This window comes from Loxodonta africana, chromosome 16, assembly GCF_030014295.1.
Source record: "Loxodonta africana isolate mLoxAfr1 chromosome 16, mLoxAfr1.hap2, whole genome shotgun sequence".
NCBI classification, from domain to species: domain Eukaryota; kingdom Metazoa; phylum Chordata; class Mammalia; order Proboscidea; family Elephantidae; genus Loxodonta; species Loxodonta africana.
In genome coordinates, this window is record NC_087357.1 from 70,773,039 (window position 1) to 70,789,363 (window position 16,325).

Here is a 16,325-nt window from a genome sequence, read left to right on the forward strand (position 1 = left end):
AGGGAAAGGTCATAAAAGGCATTGTGGTTTCTACCTTACTTTCTTGAGGGAAAGACTACCACCACTTCAAAAGAACACTGAAGAAGGCCTGTGGAGAGGCCTACAGGGTCCAGTAACAATCAGTACTATCTCACCAGCCATTTGAGTGAACCACCTTGGAAGTGACTTCTCTAGCTTCAGTCAAGCTAGATAAGTGGGCCCTTAGCTGACATGTGATATGAAAGACCCTAAGCCAGAACTATGTAGCCAAATTGTTCTCAAATTCCCAACTCACAGAAGCCATGAGAGACAACAAATGGTTATTGTCGTTTTAAGCCACTAAGCTCTGGATTTATTCGTTACTCAGACTCATTAGTACTCACTGTACTCCTACAGTGAATCTTAACTAGTTACAGAGTTGCTGAAGTGGGGACAACATTTTTGCCTCCTTGACTACTCAACTAGGCGAAGCCAAAGAGAAAAAAATACGTATTTTAAGAATTAAATCACATTATTTCTTCTGTTAAGACCCACTTTTCAAGTTCTGAAGTTCTAAATAAACCTTTTTCATCAGGTAGAAGTCAATGAAATATGCCTGAAAAATAGATGGTTGCCTATCATCTAGGACCTTAAAACATCTTTGGTGTATAAAAATTCTGATAAAGAACACAGCTTTAACATTTAAGTTCTAGTCCTCTATGAACTTGAAATCACTGGATTATTTTAATACAGGTTTTATGTGTTGCTTAATGTCCACAATACGTTCTGTGAAATAGGACGTTATATAATTTGAACATTGTGCAAACACCATATTACATACAGACAGTCCCCGCAGAATCTGTAGTTAAATCCCCATAAAGCCTGTTACATTAAAACTTTATGGGAGCCCACCAGATAGAGCACAAGGAGCTCCATCTACTGGATACTGGAGGCTGGCCTTGCAGGGTGTGTGGCTGGGCCATGGGGGAGGGGGGGTGCAGAGAGGTGGCCATGGGTGTGCAGGTGCTGGGAGTGCAGCTGGTGTTGGCGGCCCTTGCTGCCACCGCCCTAGTGCGGCCACTTAATGATCATGTGCAGCCACCACCGCTGTCACCTGGAGCTGGGAACCCATGAGTGCCCTGACCCCGGCCAGCGTCCCTGCCAGGGCCTGCGGCAGGACCGGAGGAGCCACAGGAGGTTCCGCCCTGCACCCGGAGTGAAAGGCTGCAGGGCTGCTCGGAGGATGAATGAAGCCAGGAGGAGGGAAAAGAGGAGGTGCCGAGGGGATTGGAATGCACCTTGGAGCCCCTGTTGCTTGTTCACTCTTGGGGTTTGGGGTCTTTAAACCATTAGGGTGAAATAATACGAGGAAATAGGAGGGCTGCTTTCCCTTTAGCAAAAAAAAAAAAAAAAACTTACGGGACCACAGATGTACGAGCAGTTGGTCGTTGCCCAAAGGGATGTTACGCAGCACACAACTGTATTAACACTTCTCTAAGTTGCGAAATACTTTTCAAAGTTTATCTAGATCCCTTAAGTAACATTTGTAGTTGTACTTCAAAAACAAATTAATGGTGATAATTAAAACACTTCTTCCTGCAAATGCAATTTTGGTTTATCATTTTCAAATGACAAATAGTATTTCTAAACCTAGTGTTTGGGTCAGGTCATGGGGTGGGCAATGTTAGAAAGAAAGAGAAAATTCAGCAATTTTCCCATGCAATTAATGCTCAAACTTCATCATATAGTTGGTGCATGGATAGATGCCAAAGCCTTGGTAAGATACCCATCTTAAGCAATCACAGTATTCCCAACCTAACAGAAAATGTTGCACAGTTAAAATATGTGTTGCTCTTCCTCCCTGCTCTCATCCCTGAAGTTGTAGAAAGGAGAATTTGGGAAAATGTCAGATGAAAATTAAATTGCGATGCTTCTAAATTAGAGTGGTTCCTTCTCTTGCCTCAATTTCCTTCCAGCTTTTTGAAAAGTAATATTGCTTTTGAGCCAAACAAACATAAATTCCTGTGCAACACACTGCAGAAGGTGAATGCTTAAGACACTGTAAACTGCACTCTGCCAGAAAGCAATTCTCTTTTCAGTCCCAATTTTAACCACCTTCCTATAGGGTCGCTATGAGTTGGAAACAACTCGACAGCACTGGGTTCTGGATTAGGGTCTAAAAACAACTCCAAAACACCTAGAATGCAAATGCTTTCCCATGTCATTAACTAGATGGCCGCAAAGAAAATGGATACTAATGAGATGTTTAAAAAAGCAATGGCAGAAGGTTTGATTAAAGCTGTAAGAAAAACTCAAAAACTCTACTGGAATATCATTAACTCCCAAGGAAATGGTCCAACTTCACTGAAGTGATTTATTTCAATATCTGATGAGGTATTATCAAAATCCTACAAGGGGAAAATCTTCAATTCTATTAATTTTCTCTGACATTATACCTGCACACTTGCTTCAAAGTAGCTCTGGGGAAGTGGAGTCTATGTTTTATCATTATGGATCGTCTGTGACCTAAACCTAACAATTTAATTTTGAACTTTGGCCACTCAAATAGGTCAATATTGGGTGACATGGATTATAAAAGGCTTCTCTGCCACTTAATGTAAAAACGACCTGAGGTACACATTTTTGAGAAAGAAATCAGTATAATAGTTTCAACTTCTTCCATTTGGAAAAAAATTATTACAAGAAACAATGCACCATAATAACAAAAACAAAAAGACTCTTCTTTACAAGGTCGCTATGAGTCAGAATCGACTCAACAGCAATGGGTTTGGTTTGGTTCACACTCTTGATTTATACTATCTCCTAGGAAACCCTCTAGAAGAAGGATTTTAAAATCCATCTTGAAACCAAACATCTCTAGGCATCCCGTGAACACCACTGACCATTAAAGGCATAATAAGCACTTTATATCTGTATTAACTGTTTTAGTCCTCACTACAAATCTGTGAGGTAGGTAATATTATTACCTGCACTTTACAGCTGAGAAAACTGAGGTTGAGAGAAATTAAGTAGTTCAAGGTAAGAATTCTATTAAGCGGCACACCAGAACATGGTCTGATTCCAGGGCCCATGCTAGTAGCCGTTATGCTACTGTGTATCAAATGCATAAGAATACATCAGGTATCTATATTGTTTGCAGTTTCTAAAAACTGAGTGTTTTTTTAAGAAAAACATTGTTCACTATTGTAAAATATTAACCTTGGGGCTTAGCTTGTATCAACTATCAAACCCATTGCTGTGGAGTTGATTCTGACGCATCGTGACCCTGTAGGACAGAGCAGAACTGCCCCATAGGGTTTACAAGGCTGGAATCTTTACGGAAGTTGACTGCCACATCTTTCTCCCACAGAGCAGCTGGTGGGTTTGAACTGCTGACCATTTGTTTAGCAGTAGAGCTCTTAACCACTGTGCCACAAGGGCTCCTGTATCAACTAACTTGAAATTGATTAGAAGGTTTGAGCCAATGATGTAGGGGCACATAACTTACTTTATGGTTTGACTTGTTCAAACGCATATTTTATTAATTTTCAAAACAAGCATCAACACTTCAAGAATACAATGATTCCTTATAGTTTTATTAATAGGTGTCAGATTAATCCATAATCGATGAACTTTATTTATATACCAAAGACAAATATGCAAAGCAAGAACTATCCTCACACATTATCCACAACCAAAGGTCATCAACTTATATTTTGGCTAAGTTGAGAACCCATTTTACCAGAATAAGAGGAGAAATAAATTGTTTTGATTAGCTTTCATAAAAATTGATTCGTGTGACCTTAAAACATGCTAAAATAGTGCAAAAAGGAAATCTGTCTGGATCCAAGTCCTCTTATACCAAAGTGAATTTCAAATCTTGCTTTATGATGAAAAAGCTAAACATGAAGGTGTTAGAAATGTAATGATTAATCATGTTTATGCCTTCAAATCAACAATGATAAATCAAATGGGTTCGGCTGACCCCAAATTCAAACACAACAGGATCTAATATAAAAATGCATTTATGATTGAGTCTGAATATTTGGGACAACCAAGGAAACTACAATTTCTTTTGGGGTACTTAATGATTACATTATTGTTTCTTATTTCAAACCTGAATAATCAAAAGGGTTAAATCAACAGAGTTTAGTAATGGTGGAACGCAGAGACTGGAAAGAGACATTATGGATACTCCTCACAGCAATATAATGAGTATTTCACACCATTAATAAGCTGCATCTGAAGGACAGCACTCTAGGCTACCGGGAAAACAAAATGATCCCAGACTCTTCACAGGCAAAAGGAACTTGACATGCACAGGACAAATTCCTTCAAGGAAGCAAGCGAGAAAGTCACTTCTATAAAGGAGCTGCTCATTGGCCTCTGGAAGTTTAAAGGATTCATACTAGTACCACCAAAATGACTGCTATTTATGGAACCCAAAACAGATAATTCCCACAGCATCTATGCTAAGAGAAAAAGCTGTTATTTAATATAAAAAGCTTATTCACACATAAAATGCTTATTCACAAGATATTAAGAAGACAGTTAACTTGATTTTCAATCTTTGATCAGCAAAGAATACTAGTTTCAATAGTGAAAGTGTACAGAATACTGGTGCTCTGTCACCTATAGTGTTCAGCTACTAGGAGCTGCAGGAGCCGCAGGCTTCCAAGCATTTACGATTTCCTACCTCTCTTCTCTACTCACTTTCGGGTAAGGGGACCTAACCAAGGAAAGGCAGACAATTATCAAAAGAGAGCAAGAGTTTTTAGCCGCCTCTTGCAAACTGTCCTACCATAATTAGAGAACTAGAAGTGGTCTTCCTCAATCACAGATGTTAGCTTCTAAACTGATTTATTCTTCTTAGCATCCTTCATGATAGTTGTGCTATAAATATAATCTCCAGGATTAGACACACAGATAAGGGGGTTATCAATAATTCTTTTGCCATAATTGTTTAATTATTTGTCGGTTTGTTACAGAAGATACACAGGAAGACAGTTTTACTTAGCCATATGTATGCCAAGTAAATCTCTCATTTCCTCCCTCTCCTTGTAACTCATTTGGTATTTAAAAAAACAAAAAACCAAACCCATTGCTGTCCAATCAATTTCGACTCATAGCGTCTCTATAGGACAGACTAGAACTGCCCCCATAGAGTTTCCAAGGAGCGCCTCGTGGATTCGAACTGTCGGCCTTCTGGTTAGCAGCCAAACCTAAACCTTAACTGCTATGCCACCAGGGTTTCCTGTTTGGTATGGGGGCTACTAAAAATATATCCCATCTTAAAAACAAGGAAGCACAGAAAAAATGTACTGTAAAAATAAAAAATATGTTGTGATCTTCATTAACTGTATCGTTAGTTATTTTAAACTATAAAATGTTTTAAATTCAGTTTAATTTACAGCTCTAAGACTGCCAACCATCAGAAATGCCAAGAGTAATTTTTTAAAAATTAATAAATTTTAATAACTTATAAGCTGCAATAAAAGAGTCAGAGCTCTCAAAGACCAATTTAAAAAGTACGTTTTAAGAGTGTCCTTGAAATTCTCCTTTCCCAGCAGCCCAAAACTTACATTCTTTTTCATGGTTTTCTCCATGTGTTTGCTTGCTTTTCCCAGTTAAAGTCACTGATTAGCTAAAAAAAAAGTAATGGGGTCTTTCTAAATGTTCTGTCTCCCCTTAAGCCATTTTACTGAGCAAAGTGCTAAGCAACTGCTTATTTGTATTTACTACATACAACTTGGAAACCCTGGTGGCGTAGTGGTTAAGTGCTACGGCTGCTAAATAAAGGGTCGGCAGTTCGAATCCGCCAGGCACTCCTTGGAAACTCTGTGGGGCAGTTCTACTCTGTCCTATAGGGTCACTATGAGTTGGAATCGACTCGATGGTACTGGGTTTGTTTTTTTTTTACATATAACAACTTTAAAAAAATCTACTATTTTTTCACTTAAAGTTACTGTTGTTGCTCTCATTATTCCAGGTAACAGTTCAACTAGGCACATGGCACCTCAAATAAGACTATTTAAACCACCCAATTCATTGACTATACCTTATAGAAAATAGTGATTAAAACAAAGCTTCCTGATCTTTTGTGTAACTCCTAGTGTGGAAAACGTCCTTTTAAATTATGCTGGGTTCTATATTCTCAAGGACGTGTGCGGTGTTTGAACTGTCGTATTAAAGACAAAGTATGTTAATGTAAAGCGACAGAACAGAGTTATTCTGAAGGGAGCAGGGGAAGGACATGAGCATGCACTGAACCTTTGTCCCTGAAGCATCACTACGGATTTCAGAGCATTAATTAATTTAAAGCACATGCTGCTGAGTCAATACCTGCCAGAAATCCTGATCAGAAGATGGGAAAAAGAAAAAAAAAAAAAATCGACATTGATTATATGAACAAAACCCCTGAATCAAATACACATACTACAAAACATTAACACCTGTAATAAAATCACCGAACATCGGGGAACAGGAAATGCGGAACACATAGAAATGTTTTATATATTATCTGCTAGGCACAGTTAAAACTCAGTTCCTAACCACCACAAAATGAATACACAGTTGTAGAAAACTTTCTCTTCCTATAAAAAGAAAATACATGAAGAGTCACTTGTGTCTTAAAGAAAAGTAAACATTTCATTTTTTTCCCTCCCGTGGGTAGTTAAAGCATTTCTCTAATTAAGCTTTCTTATTAAGATGCCTCACTATCTTTTCATGGATATATATTTTTAACTTCATGGCAAATTAGTTGTTTTAACATCCATGTTAACACACAGGCAACTGAACTTGGATGCGTTTAGGGCATTAGTACCTACTCTACGGAGAAATTCGGAACAGCCACGTGGAAATAGTCCTCTTCCAAAATTCTGTTGTACTAAATAAAGTGCCATCCACATTAGTAATAAAAACTCAGCCATCATGGAGGCTGGCATTTGATGAGGCGATTTAGGTTAGATAATTTAGCTGGGTACCACTCTAAAATATCTCCAAATTTCAAATAAGTTTAAAGATTAAAAAAAAAAATACTTCACTGGCTGTGAAATAAAATTTGACCTGAATTTACCATCCTTCTCCAACCAAGCTTTGTAGCATGGGAACGATTCCTTGCTGAAAAATATACGCTACTAGCAATTTACAAGTCCATGGCAAGAGATGATGTGACAGGGGCCCAAAGGTTTTCCAGCACAGGGGTAAGGTGAATCTCTGTGAACTCTCGACAGCTAGGATATGAGAAGCCAAACCAGAGGTCTCTCTTCAGTTAATGGACTAGCTAATTAACCTGGGCCAATTGCTCATTATAAGATAGTACAGGAGAGATTTTTATAGCTGAATGAACCAGGAAGGAAAGAGCCAACCGTGTAGAGAGCAATTGTGCTATTCTAGCACTTCACACAAACCTAGAAAGAATACATATGATAGCAGCTAACTCCTTTCAGAAATTGAGTAAAGGGCTCAAAGTCATGTAAAATAGCTACAATCTGTAGAGCCAGATACTTTACTATTGTCTCAATTTTACTGACAAGGTAATTGACAGTCAGAGAGGTTATCCATCGAGAATGTGGCAGAGCCTATATGAACATAGGTTTGTCTGTATCCAAAGTCCACACTTCATTCTGCTGTATTACACACTAAGAAGTATAGCAATCTACAAGACTGTATCTTTTATTTGGGAGGGGGTGTTGAAAATACAGGTTGGAGGCAGTGCACTGGGCTGGCATGCAGGGCTTCCCTATCTCTCTGTTAACAGATGTTATTTTTTTGAGCAGTTTTTGGTTTACAGAAAAATTGGGCAGAGAGCACAGAGAGTTCCCATAAACAGTCCTCCCTCTTGTACCCTGTTTCTCCTGTTATTAACATCTAGCCACAACACTGTATTTTTCATGCCTAGTTCAGCACACTTTATAACATCCACCAATCATATACACACAGTTGTCAGATACTGAGTTAACTGCTCAAAATGGAAATCCCTTGGAAAATACTTCATAGGACAGATGCCACAGATCAGATTTTCTTAGGGTTATGGTGTGTAAAGAACAAAGGTCGCTAATGTGAAAGAAGAGCAAAGGGTGAGAAAATGTTTTGAAAATAATTTGAAGAACTTCATGAGAAGGAAGCATTAATTACAGCACATGTTGTTGAGTCAACACCTGCCAGAAATCCTGACCAGAAGTGAAGAGGGCTTGGAGCACTTACTGATCAAATTATTTCTGATAAAGAAATAATTTAAAGAACTTGGATGAGAAAGAAGGAAGATGAAAAAATCTGTGACTAAAAATAAAAACAGAAAACCCCAGCAGGTGTCAAAGGAATTCCTGAAATGTTGAATCGGTAACTGAGCTCACGTTGGTAATTACATCCTAAATGTTTCCTAGTATGAAACCAGTTGCTGCCCAGTTGGTGCTGACTCATGGTGACCCCACGTGTGTCAGAGTAGAACTGTGCTCCACAGGGTTTTCAATGGCTGAGTTTTCAGAAGTAGATCGATCATGAGGGCTTTTTTCTGAGGTGCCTCTGGGAGGACTCAAACCACCAATCGTTTGGTTAGCAGCAAGCGAGTTAACCATTTGCACCAAGCAGGGACTAATATAAAGACTGACTATAAGCACTACAATGAGTATAAAGGGCAAATCTGCTGCAAAAGACCTCCTTAAAGGGTCGAAAAGCGAAGATGTCACTTTGAGGACTAGTGTGCACCCGACCCAAGCCATGATATTTTCAATTGCCTCATCTGCATGTAAAAACTGAACAATAACGAAGACTGAAGAATTGATGCCTTTGGATTATGGTGTTGGTGAAGAATATTGACTATGCCATGGACTGCCAGAAGAATGAACAAATCTGTCTTAGAAGAAGTACAGCCAGAATGTTCCTTAGAAGCAAGGATGACAAGACTTTGTCTCATGAGCTTTGGACATGTTATCAGGAGGGACCAGTCCTTGGAGAAGGACATCATTCTTTGTAAGGTAGAGAGTCAGCGAAAAAGAGGAAGACCCTCGACTAGCCGGACTGACACAGTGGCTGAAACAATGGGCTCAAACACAGCAACCATTGTGAGGATGGCACAGGACCAGGCAGTGTTTCCTTCTGTTGTACACGAACGAGGTCACTATGAATGGGAATGAACTTGACGGCACCTAATAACAAGTAGGTAGCCCCATTCAAATGATGGCTATATTTAACACACAAGCTCATCAATAATTGAGAAGGTAGAGTAAATAAATTTAGTTTGTAAAAGAAAAATTATTTTCTCTACTTATTTATCCTGATCAGTAAAGGTCCAATTTTTCAAACACAGATGACAGTACTCACTTTACAAGTGATGGCTTAAATTAATTAAAAAAAAAAAAAAAAAGACATAGCACTTTTTAAAATGCCAATTGGTGCTCATGGTATATGACAAAATGACGGAGCAAACAACATTGCAGTTGACATTCTGACTTCTAACTTCAGGTGTTAAAATTTGTCTACATCTTATCTGCTTTCTTTAAAATGAAATAGTATGTGGTTTTTCCGGTTATTATGGGTTTCTACCATAGATATTCAATCTGTACACTGAGCAAATAATCCGAGATGCTGGACTACATGAAGAAGAATGTGGCACCAGGATTGGAGGAAGCCTCATTAATGACCTGTGGTATGCAAATGACACAACCTTGCTTGCTGAAAGAAGACTTGAAGCACTTACTGATGAAGATGAATGACCACAGCCTTCCATATGGATTACACTTCTACATAAAGAAAACAAAAATCCTCACAACTGGACCAATAAGCAACCTTACGATAAACGGAGAAAAGACTGAAGTTGTTAAGGATTTCATTTTACTTGGATTCACAACCAACGTCCATGGAAGCAGCAGTCAAGAAAACAAACGATGCATTGCATTGGGCAAATGGGCTGCAAAAGGTCTCTTTAAAGTGTTAAAAAGCAAAGCTGTCACTTTGAGGACTAAGGTGTGCCTGACCCAAGCCATGGTATTTTCAATTGTTTCATATGCAAGTGAAAGCTAGACAATGAATAAGGAAGACTGAAGAAGAATTGATGCCTTTGAATTATGGTGTTGACGAAGAATATTGAATATACCGTGAGCTGCCAAGAGAACAAAGAAATCTGTCTTGGAAGAAGTACAGCCAGAATGCTCCTTAGAAGTGAGGATGATGATACTTTGTCTCATGTACTTTGGACGTGTTACCAGGAGGGACCAATCCCTGGAGAAGGACATCATGCTTGGTAAAGTACAGGGTCAGCAAAAAAGAGGAAGAACCTCAATGATATAGATTGACACGGTGGCTGCAATAATGGGCTTGAACACAGCAATGGTTGTTAAAATGGCACAGGGCCAGGCAGTGTTTTGTTTTGTTGTTCATAGCGTCACTACGAGTTGAAACCGACTTGATGGCACCAAACAACAACAAACCTCATTTTATCAAAGCAGAAGAGACCGACTTCAACAACTCTTATTTTGAGCAAATTACATTAAGGTAGTAAAAAAAAAAAACACTATCTGATAAAAGAAATGCCAATTTACAAATAAGTCATACAAGCAAATTGCTTAGATAACTAAAAGCTGGTACACAATAGTAGTTAAGAGAGTAGAGCCAATTTGGAATTCTGGCTCTACCACTCTTTAGGCGTATGATCTCAGGCTAATTATTTAACTTTTGTGCGTCTTCATTTCTTGATCTGTAAAATGATGATAAGACTAGTTACCTATCTAAGAGAGTAGTTGCGTGGATTAAATGAGTTATTATACGTAAGCACTTAGAACAGTGGCTGGCACATAATAAACAATAAGCTTAAACTAATCTTTTTTGTATTATTATTATTGGTTATAATTGCCTCAAAAGGCAAATAGAGCCAAGCATTTTTCATTCAACAATTTCACTTTTAAACCTGAAAGGGAAACCAACAATAATCACTGAGTTAATTAATGGGATTTTAAAAAGGGGCTAAAATGTCACCCCAAAATAACATGAGGCTATCAAATATTTGGGGGGAACTTCTGGCTTGAAGGAGTTGAAATTGTTTGTGCATTCTTTTGGATTTTGTTATACTTTTCCTTTTTAAAGCAAGAATATTATAAAAGAAAGAGAATATAAGTGATAAACTCTAAAGATTGACCTGACAGAACAAATGGAAAAATACTCACAAGCAAAAACAAACTTCTTTCTATATATTCATATTTATCAACAGAAAAACCTGAATAAATATTTTAATTTATCAAGAATTTGGACTTAATTTAAAAATCTCTAGAAGCTGTGAGAGAGACAGAAGGGGTTAATTAACAATGTAAAATTACATATCATAAGAACATCATAATCTACTATCTAAATTTAAACAGAATTTAAGCAACTCAGTTTGTGAAGATTCATCAAACCCCGTCCCATGAGAGCTTTAGTCCTCATTCTCTTAATTTAAATTTCCTTGACCTGCATCTGCAGCACATACTGTCCAGATGATTCTGACACATACTGACCCCATAGGACAGAGCAGAACTGCCCCACAGGGTTTTGAAAAAGCAGGTGGTAGATTTGAACTGCCGACCTTTTGGTTGGCAACCATAGTTCATTCTACGTATCAAGGAGTAGTACTATACTTGACCTTATTCCAGATTCATGTTTTATGTTGACATGAAGTAAATAATCACTACTCAAATAAAGCACCGAGACAATTACATTACAGGAAAAAAACGTACCCACATGTGGGTGAATGAAAGCCTTCCCCCAGAGGGAATGGACATTTAAAACTGATTTATCAGTATTTTAACTAGAACTTCTACCTGGCGAACAATTAAGAGCATTTGGTTATATGTATTAAAGCTTTGATTTCTCATCTTTTTCTCTGTTGATCATCTTTTTTGTTATGAACACCATAATCAATACTTCCTTTTTTAGGTTTTGATCATATACTTTTATCTCTTTTACCTGAATGAGGACAATACTTCATTGCTATTTGATATAAAATGTTTTCCTATTCAACGTGAACAAGAAATCATAAAGAAGATGGAAAGAAAAAAAAATGTGAATTCCTTCCTCCAAATTGGAGAGCTCATTAAGATCCTAAAGGGCTGTAATTACAAATAATGAAAAAGCTGAATTCAGAGGTAGTGTTTCTGAAATATTCAGGGGGGAGCTGGGGAAACGGGAGAATCGGCACGGAGGGAAAAATAACAAGTCTATTCTCTAAAAAAGAAATAAATGGTGGGATGATAACAATGAATGATTAGTTTCAGTAGGCAATTTGATCTTACTTAAAAATAGGATATGGGATTTATCGTTCTTAGGAGAGAGAAAGGCGGGATTACTGAGTCAGAGATATGGAAGCTGATAGTCACTGTGCGAGAAACAACTTTACCTCCTGGGACTCTTTTAAAGAAAAGCCTGGTGTTTGATTTGGACAAGGTTGTCTGCTATATGCAACAGGAACTGAAAATACAAAACATAATTTCTGTCTTTGGTTTGCTGAGGTTAAAAAAAGGGAGGGGTAAGGGAACATTGGATAATTAAAAGGATACAAACCACTTCAGATAAATCACAACCAATAAAAGACAGCAACTTAACGATTAAATGAAAGAAATATCTGACAGTGAGACAGGACAAAGGCTCCACTTGGAAATGTTTATAGGCCACATTACTGGATGATAAAAAATTAAACCAAGAAAAAATATGGTTTTCATTAAAGAATCCAAAATTCATGAAATGACTGCATTAACAAGTCATAAGGAGAATACATGGATATGGGTGTGTGTACATTTTTATAAAAATCTTTGACATTATACTATAACAAAAGCCAGACCATATTCTGTACTATCATCTCTATAGTAGTGCTAATAAGCTGCTTACAATGATTTAAAAATCCTCTAAGAGAAAATCTGAATTCTTCAAGATTTTGAGGTTTATTAATTTTTAATGCTAGTAGAATATTTTTAAAAGTATCACTTATCTACAAAATATGTTCTGAAGACCAAAGGCCATTAAATATGCTGCTAACTATTCTTTATACAAGTCCTGTATTGGTAGATTGTTTTGAAATATATTTTGATGAAGCAGGTGCCAAAAATAATGGATTTCATGACTTTTCTACAAAGGAAATTGCTAGTATCCTTACAGTAAGGAATTAGAATACATTTAAAAACATAAGGTAGAGTTGGACTCTAAAAAAGATTCTCTTCAAAACTAAAAAACTACTTAAATCCAATTTCATTGGCTATCTGCTAAAATAGAGAAATTTTGTTTATTTCTCCAGGGAATTTTCCACTCAGTTAAACAGGAGAAATGGTAACAGTTACCAAAGCAATTATATGTTAGTACCGGTCGGTCCATTCTTCTCTATTTTGCATCTAGAGGGTCTATGAAATTCAAATGCAGCTGAGAAAACACCCCAGGAAAACAAAATATTATTTTCACATTTGTTCTTGCTTTCAGTGACAAAAAGCCTCGAGTGTATTTCCATTAGAAGACAACGGAATAAGTTAGTGTTATCAAAGCATTTGTTACTGGTAAATGATGATGAAAAAACAATGGGGGCCAAGATGACGGGAGTGAATAATTCTGCCTTTAAGCAGTTCACAACTAGTTTCTCTTCCAAGTTTAAAAAAAAAAAAAAGAAAATTAGAAAGCTCATTTAAAAATCAAAACAAATTTAAAAGCAAATTTCTCTAGGGTGTTAGCTTTTTAAATTTATCACACCAATTACAATAATTATCACACAAATCTGTTTTTCAACAGGAAACTGTCCTTAGGATTTATATAACCTAGAAACTGCTTTTTAAGAATTAAAATTTTCTGACTGAGATAACAAGGGTTATGAAGATTCAGAGGAAAGTAATAAGACTGACAGAAGAAGCAGCCTTGATTCTTAAAATTACCACGTGAAGGACTTCATACATAAAAAACTCTGGAAAAACTTCCAAACTGATCAAGCATTCAATGCATGTTGTGCTCTTCATACATAATAAAGAAGGTTTTAAAATAGGTCAAAAGTACAGAAACTACTTTCTTAAACATCATATGAAATAAAAGACAATTTGTAAAGACAAATCAGAGGTGAGCTCAGTTTAAAAATCCTCTTCAAGAGGAGATGGGAGGGTAGAGAGGGTTAGAAACTGGCAAAATGGTCAGGAAAGGAGAGACTGGACGGAGGGAGTGGAGAGACTGGAAGGAGGGAGTGGAGAGACTGGAAGGAGGGAGTGGAGAGACTGGAAGGAGGGAGTGGAGAGACTGGAAGGAGAGAGCGGGCTGACTCATTGGGGGAGAGTAAATGCGAGTATGGAGTAAGGTGTATATAAGCTTACATGTGACAGACTGACTTGATTTGCAAATTTTCACCTAAAGCACAATAAAAATTATTAAAAAAAAAAAATCCTCTTCAAGAAGCCCAGTCTCAGCTTCAAAACAAGACCTCCAGAATGTATGTCATGGAAATTAATATAGAACTTAGATGAAGAATCTGGCAAAGGAATTTTACATGCATATGTGGATGAAAGGCAATTCTGGCTTGTTCACTTCTCACTAGGGGATAAGCTGGCTCAAGGTCACTGGTCCATTCTACAGCTCCTCATGTGAGTTCTCGATTTTTCTTTTTCAGAACTTGTTCTCCTGACAGCATGAAGTCAACTTTCATATGGTTGACTTTTATACAAGTCACACTTCCACACGTTACATGTTTATATCCCTGTATGTTTCCTTTCATACCCCAATTTCTGAATTTTATGCATCAGTGAACAAATAAGCATTTACAACTACAACCTATCAGCCTGCCTTCCAAACACAGAAGCTCTACCATTTTTGTTTCCACGTCAAGGAGCATACTCAAATACTTTAATGTTTTATTGCGTTTTACTCTTGCTATTTTATACAAATAAGCGGAAATTAAAAAAATGCCAATGACACTAATGATAAATGTAGAGCTCATAAATCTAATACAAGTAAAACAAAGATTGAACCTAAAAGTCATGCCAAAAGCTGCAAATTTTTAGCATCAAGTGGACATTACTGGGCCAAAGCAAGAAAAAAATTAAAGACCATATATGAAACATCAATTACCATATAGGGATTTTGTATTCGACAGATCTCTAGGAATGGAAATTCCTCTTATAACACGTAAATCTGCTACTGAACTTGGATTTATTCAACTTCTTTACATGTTTTCAGGTTGACATACACACTACAGAGGAAGACTGAATTCTCATGCTACTCTAGATTCCTTAAGTCATCAAAAAGGCAATTTGAAGTTAATTCTGCTGTATCATTGACTTAATGACCATACTTCCAAGGAATATGTAATTGACTAAGTGATTTTCTGCAAGTCATCAAGCATTTATTGGTCACGTCCTGTGTGCTAGGCCTATGCTGGACTCTGAGTGACACAAGGAGAGATAAGATAGGGTCCTGACCTGCTAGAGACTCTGGAATCAGATTCTGACATTCAGGTCTACAGTCACCCCTCATTAAAGTACATAAAGCAGAGACACCAAGGATCAGAGGTGTCTGACCCAAAACAAGCCAGGACTCTAAACCTAGGTCTCCTAACATTTAGTTCAATGACCTTTCTCTCCTGATCACCTGTCTTTTAGAATATGTGACTTAAACAAGAGGATACCCAAAGATAGAGGCATTTTAGGCACTGTGCCTCCTGAATGGGAAAGGTAACTTTCAGGAGGTAGCCTTGGCTGAGATCTCTAATATCTTAAGGCAGCCACTCATTCTTTCCACTTGTGGAAAGCACTTAGCACACATCTCTTCACTTTACCAGTGTTAAATAGTTTTATGTAATGATGCAGGTATCGACACATTTCTGCAAGATCAGTGTCCACTAACCCTGACCTCTATCCAATCTAAACCCTCTTTTGTGATCCTGCCTTTTGCATCCACTCCATGATTTTCCTTCTGAGTTCCTCCATTTTAAGCTTTGTAAAGCCACGCTTGACTTTTTCTTCTTTCTGATGTGCTTTCTTCCTGGACTTTAAAATTGACCCTTTAGCTGTCTTTCTGACCCTGTGTAACACTTTCCTTTTCTTTTTGGAGATTTCACCCTGAAAGGGAAAAACACGTTTGACTGACTGCTTTATGAGATAACAAAACTGAAAGTCCCATTTTCTATACCTAAGAAGGATTTACTCTACGATTTATTTAGGTATACATAAAGAATTGTAAGCAAACACAATGCACTTACACATGTAAAATCTGGGTGGCCTTCATAATTCTTTCATAAGCACTAGCAAGGACCTTTGTAATTTTCTAGTTAGAATTACTGCTATATATTACCAGAAAGTTTGAGGAAGACAGGTGTCCTTGCAAGAAATGCAAATATAATATTGTGGGCTTATTAATTTTCATGATAGCTATTGAGTTAACAC

At 37.4% G+C, this 16,325-nt stretch overlaps 1 protein-coding gene across 4 annotated transcripts in view; it reads right to left on the bottom strand.

The window, feature by feature from the left end:
* MICU1 (mitochondrial calcium uptake 1) overlaps positions 1-16,325 on the bottom strand; it is a 269,106-nt gene that overhangs the window by 174,081 nt on the left and 78,700 nt on the right. The gene's annotated exons all lie outside the window — the stretch shown is intronic.